The sequence below is a fragment of the Nannobrachium achirus genome, assembly GCF_963921795.1.
Source record: "Nannobrachium achirus genome assembly, contig: SCAFFOLD_302, whole genome shotgun sequence".
NCBI classification, from domain to species: domain Eukaryota; kingdom Metazoa; phylum Chordata; class Actinopteri; order Myctophiformes; family Myctophidae; genus Nannobrachium; species Nannobrachium achirus.
Window position 1 is genome coordinate 66870 of NW_027664547.1, and position 6651 is coordinate 73520.

At 40.1% G+C, this 6651-nt stretch overlaps 1 long non-coding RNA gene across 1 annotated transcript; it reads left to right on the top strand.

The window, feature by feature from the left end:
- The first annotated feature begins 3909 nt into the window (after window positions 1-3909).
- On the top strand, window positions 3910-6451 carry LOC308280942. Its single transcript, XR_013961795.1, has 5 exons — window positions 3910-4037; window positions 4529-4664; window positions 5074-5226; window positions 5939-6028; window positions 6352-6451. It is a non-coding gene; the product is annotated as an uncharacterized lncRNA (long non-coding RNA).
- The last annotated feature ends 200 nt before the right edge of the window (window positions 6452-6651 follow it).

Here is a 6651-nt window from a genome sequence, read left to right on the forward strand (position 1 = left end):
GTTGACGCAACACAAGTCAAACTTGCAAATTAATTCCGTCCTTGTCCCTTTCATGTCAATATATGGAGATTCCTGTCCTGATGACATCAATATTAAGCGCATATCTGGCAATGCCCATATTTGGCAATGCCCATATGCTCCATATACGACCAAGACAGAATTCATTTGTAAATCAAGACTGCAGACTATCATCACCTGGATCTCCATATATGAAGATCACGACTCTGACCTCATCAAACCCTGGATATCCATACATGGAGACGACTGGATCATCACCTAGATCTCTATATATGGAGCTGGTCAATACCTCTATCTGACCTCACAGACTCAATATATGGATATAGCTGACCAGCTCAGCAGAAGGGTATACGTGTCAAAGCAGCCATGTGCACGCACCTTAGGGCGTCTTACTGGTATACTTTATTATTATTGTACTAGCAAAAAAATGAGATCTTCTAGCGCCAACCCGAACGTTTTGTGTTATGGTGCATTGTGAGCTTGTAGATGTTCTGTTTTTGATTAGTCTGGGATCACTTCACTTTTCGGGCTTGTAACCGGTCTGGAGCGGAAACCACAACATGTCATGTTGTAGAACTCAAAGGACTACAATTTGGCCGGAACTATCCACCGGAAACAGTTTTATCCCAAAATAATTCCTGTGCGCTCAAGGACATACTTTTAGGGCCTACCTAATAAACTCCTTGATGCAGAGTAGTTTTGCTTTTGAAAAAATTGTTTGGGATATGCATCTTTTATTCCAACTCGTAGCGACTGGCAAGACTAGACTAGGCTACTCGAGCATAGGGATTGGGGAAACAAACGGAGGGAACCACATCAAAGCGACGCCGCTTCTTCTAGTGGTTTCCACGCATTAGGCGGGAACCAAACGGCCTGTTGTGAACGAACACCAGCCTGGTGGGCGAGGTTAGTTTTTGATAAATGCTGGCCTATTTTGCCTAATGTTTGCCTATTTTTGTCAACAAATGTTCACCTAATAAGACGTTCAGAATAGAGACATTTAGTGTGTCTGCTGACATCGCCAGACAGGCTCTGAGACCCAGAGCGATAAATGAGCAACAAACAACCTACTTGAGATGAACAATGTAGCTATAACTAAGATATTTGAGGGGTAGTATAATAAAGTAAAAGTAGCAATACTGCAATGTAGAAATATTAAATATATAAGTAAAATACAGACATTTTAAATGTAGCCTACCTGAATAAAAATACAAAAGTATTGGTATACAATGTACTTAAAGTACATAAGTAAAAAGTACTCATTAAGCTGAATGTCCCAGTTCACACGTTTTCAATTGTATCAAATGTACAAAACTCTGCCAACAAAAATAGTAGATATCCGCGATGTTCCAACGTCCCATCGTGCATTGTGCAGAAGGTGTGCGGCAGCTTATATCTACACTGTAAAACCCTATGAGGCCAGCTTGTTATCATAACTATATTTTCCTTTTCAATTCAACACAGATTTGTGCAAATAGTCGTTTTAACTTAAAATAATTCATTGAAAACGTCTCAACAACCAAGAAGTTTACTTAATTAAAACACAGTGCCATGTCAACGACATTAACTCAAGTTCTCTAGTTAAGTTGACGACTGAATGCTCATCAAAGCAGAGCCTCGTATCAGCGTCATGACGTGTACGCTGCGTATTACGTCAGTGACGTCACGTGGTTCCCTGTTTGAAGTGGGCGCGCTGTGTGCAGTGTGGATGGAACAGACAACAAACAGAGGATAACATCCCATCGTATTTTTTAACAAGGTGAGTGTAAAATGTTATAATGATATCTGCCAACTAATATTTAACACATGTTTTACGTTCTTGATTTGATTACATGATCTTCTGTGTTACTCGTTTATTGAACATGGAACGGCAAACTGGGCAGTGGGCACCAACCGTTGTTATGCTAGCTGTAGCTAAGCTGCCCAGTTTGGTAGTGTGACCATAATACGTCCTCTTTTCCCCGGCCGGACATGCACTCTTTTTGGGGGCTGTCCGGCCTGTCCTTGGGGAGTTTATGAAATCCTTCAAATGTCGGGGGTTTCGAGTTTGTGTAGCGTGAGCGTCTACTTTATCAGCGCATCATAGACCATTGTATTTACCATACACGTTCAGTGGTTCATTTGAGAACACACACTGAGAGGCGGTGGTCCACCCCGAACCCCGGAATGTGTGTGTATTCATTATAAACCATTATTTATGAGTATAAATGCTTTAGATAAATACATATTATTTATAAATCAACCCCAGTGAGTATTTTTGGGTATATTTAGTGTCTCCAAGAGTACTTAAAGTACAAAATGTTTGAAAACAGCAGATGCAATGCGTTATGTGCTTGTAGATCAGCTATTTTTAAGGGCCAAGGTATGAAATGGGGAAATAAATTATTGTGGAGACAATAATTGGATCAGAGATATAGTGGAGTAGAAGAATTAGAAATGGGAAATACAACTACAGTACAAATAACTAAATTGTTACTTTACAACTCTGGTAAGGGGGTCCATTTGGTTACGTTTGCTCTCTTACAGGTCTATAAAGCCCCTTTTTGCCCCAAATATCACAATTTAACTGGGGAACCCTTGGAACCCCATCAGACAAGCAACTGTAATCTTTGGTTGCAAACCATTGGCGTTTGGTAGCCCATACATCCAAACAGTAAAGTCCCATCTGATTCTATTAAACAATGTTAAACTCACCAACATTGCAGCTGTACGGAAAGCTTGAATTATCCTCTTTCAATCTGCAAAGTGTTTCATTCAAATCCATGAGACATGTTATGAGTTACACTCATAACATGTCCTGCACCTGTCTATATTGCACATAATCAGGAGGCAGCTGTTAATGTTGTTCAGTATAATCATAGGACCTTTATGTTTGAATGGGCTGCCTGTCAATGGTTGGCGTTGTAACTCTAATTTATAGTGGCTTTATGTTTTAGGCACAATCATTTAGACCTATCATATTTTTGTATATTATGTTTTAGGCACAATCATTTAGACCTATTATATTTTTGTATTAGAATATACATTTCATAACAAAGTGTGGTATTCAAACTTGTAATTGCTATAGTTAAAATGTGTTGCAAAAGCACTAAATAGGCTTTGAATAACCTTGGTGGAGAACATTTTAGGCCATAGCCATTAGGATGTGTTTAATTTTTACTTGAGATTGTAATAGCAGCAATACATTAATACTGGAGACTAGTTTGGACTTGAAGCCATGTGAAACTACCATTCATTGCTGTGATGTGAGAACTATTACGTTGTAAGACTCTGAGCTCTGACACTTTTTTCTGGAGTGTGCACAGTATATAGTATATACAGTATTGCCCTTTATACTGTTAAACTGGTGACTGAAAATATGGTGTCATTTTCTTTAAATAGCTTGGAGGAAAATATAAAATGCCTATTAAACCAGTGGTTTGTCTCAACCTGTGGGTCAGGACCCCAGGGGGTCCCCACATGATTAACTTAATGTACAACATTGTTTTCTGTCTTAACAGTAAATTACAAAAATAGCTGATCTACATGCTAGATGCTACATGCACAACGGTGTTGCATGCAGCATGTAGATCTGCTATTTTCACTATTCATGGGTTGCTATTGTAGTCCTAAACTCAGCATGTTGAGGAGCAACACAGGTCTTTGATTGTCTGATTGGCACAGAACTAATGTTCTACGCCAATCAGAACACCTGTGTTGTTCCTCAACATGGCCGCTGTAGGACTACAATTGCAACCCATGAATTGAACCGTGTTATACATAATGTAATTCCTCAACTCTTAGTGCTCGTCAGGGTGGGAGGGGGGGGGGGGGGTATTGGGGGGGTCACGGCTTGAATAGGTTGAGAACCACTGTATTAAACTACCAAGTCGCATATCTGTCCTAATTCTGTCTTTTCTTTTTCTAAGGCTCCAATTGCAGAGGATTCCCAACTTCCCAACATAGCTGAACCACTAAATCCCCCCTGTCAGCCTACTTGTTGCAAGGCTGATCTTCCAAAGCGTTCCTGCTCAGTTGAGGTATTCCTTTTGCTTATTTTCAGAATAATTGAAGTAATAATGGCAGAGACAGTCAACATACATTTATTGTAATCACATTTTTGTGTTAGGAATGTGACAAAAACCTACAAATATTGTTAAACTCAAGTCTCCATGGCGTGAGTAATCAACAGAGAAAAAGTTATTTTGGGGGTGATTTACTTATGTTGGCATACCATTTTGACATGCCTCGCCTGTTCAAGCCAACAGTAGTAGTAGAGAGGACAACATATTTCCCTTGAAAATGTGGCCCTCCCACTAGCTATTCAGCACAAATTCAGTGATCTGACTAATGTATCACTTGCCACAACAGCCCTAATACATGGAACAAAATATGTGAAGGGGATGTTTGTATCATATGGAAGCACAAGTGGACTCCCTGATTTCTGCCAAGTCCTGTACATTGTTATAGTGGACAATAACCCATTCATTGTTCTACAACCTTTCTCTGCTTGGTACCTGGACCTCTATAGATGTTTTGAAGTTTGCAATGAGGATTCCCAGCTGTTTGTGGTAGACGTGGCAGAGCCGAACCACTACATCCCCTGTCAGCCTACATGTTGCATGGCCATCTCCTGATCTCTCCGAAGGCATTCCTGCTACACTGAGGTAATCCCTTGGCTTATTTTCAGGATAATTACTATGAAAACCTCCACCAGCTGTCTGTCACACTTTGCACTCTTTGGATGGCAAACCACAACCTCCAGCTTCTAGCGCCACCATCAGGCCGAATTTTGGCCTAAAATCATGCAAACCGGTACACCGTATCTTTAAAGTCATGTAATCAACATAGATCTGTCCAATTTCCCATATTACCTCCTGATTGGCTATGATTGCCTTCTAAAGTTTGTGGATGCGACCTGACAGTCGCTTTTCTCCTGATTAGGGACTCAGACTGGTAATTTTGTCTGACTGGTTATTGTCTGTTTACTCTGAACTAGCACTGAAGCCTTTGTTTCATCACAACTCTACCTTAAGCCAATCCCTCTGCTTGTTTTTTGTTCTTTAATGCCTATAGATTGAAGCAGAGTTTGCTCGCCTTACATCTGTTGACCTGAAAGGCGCCCTCTTCGCTGGACTGGACAAGTATCTGCCAAGGTTCCTGGATATCTACAGAGCCAAGACAGGTGTGGAGGAGCTGAAAAGTCTTTTGAAGACACTGGATAGTGATGTAAGTATGCTTAACAGGCCGGGAACACATTTTGGAATATTACAGTACATGTACAGTATGTAGCAACATATTTGTTTTTGTAGGTTAACTTTTGACTAATTGTTTTTCAGAAAACTTATGTCAGGCCAAAAAGGGTTAAAGGATGACTCTGTCACTTTTCAACCTATCTTCATATAGGTCCTCACTAATGTTCATAATAAAATAGCACAATTATTTTCTACTCGGTCCAAGTCTCTTAGGAGAGCTGTAGGAAGTTCAGAAACCCATTCTCCAGTGACATTATTGTCTGACAGATTTCTTAAAAAAACAGTAACAGGCTTCTCCCAGTCCCGTCTCTCCTGCTTTTTAATAAAAACAAATATTTTCAACATGGGTCAATGGTTTCATACAACCAGGAGAAAGAAACCCTTTACCAGCTTTAATTGTATGGTTTTCCAAATTTGTTTCATGACTTAGAAATTCACTTGTTTATCCAGTATCTCCCTCTCCTGATTGGATGACATTGGTATTTTGGAAATATAGAGCTACACACACACACACACACACACACACACACACACACACACACACACACACACACACACACACACACACACACACACACACTCTCTTATCATTTATCCTTATCGACTCCCTTCAACTGTTAAATACTCTAGCCTGATGTAATTTGACTGAAACTGTTCCATTGGTTGTGTATTGTCTATTTGTTTAGTGTTCCAACCAATGGAAAAGGGATGTGGTGTTGATGGGGCTCCCCCTCTACCTCAAAGATGCTGGATCCAACTTTGGCAAGAAAGTCCAGGTATATTTTATATTTTCCATCAGCCTGTACTCTACTTATACGTATCCTATGTTACTGTGTGTCTCCTAACAGTGGGTTGGAACCAATCATGAGTAGTAGTGAAAATAAGAGATCTAAAAGCTCACAATTCATTGCAATGTGAAGTGTTGTGAGCTTTTAGATTAACTATTTTCACTAGTTAGGGTCCCAGGGAGGTGCATTTCTCTTTTGGGTCTCAAGTTAAAAGTTTTGAGAACCAATGGTGTGATTCACACTTAATGCACCAAAATCAATCAAGTTTATATATTGTCTTAAAGTTTCTATTGTTTGTTCACTTTGTTTAGGCCACAGATTCTGAGGCAGAGATGACCAAAGGAATTGCGGTGGGGATCCTTCAAGTGACAGAGGACACTGAGGTTCTTGGATTCGCAGTGGTCATCGAGGAGAAAATCATCTTTCCAGAAATCTGTGATTTTCCAAATGCTGTGGCACTGCTCATGGGTCTGCTGTACGCCCTAAACATCGATTATCCCAAAGGATTAAGGTACACTTTTGAAATAATCCAGAAGATGCTGATGGACATTGGTGGAGGCCAATGCTCGGCATTGGTTCATGGGTTGAGAAACAAGCTATTGAGGAAGAAG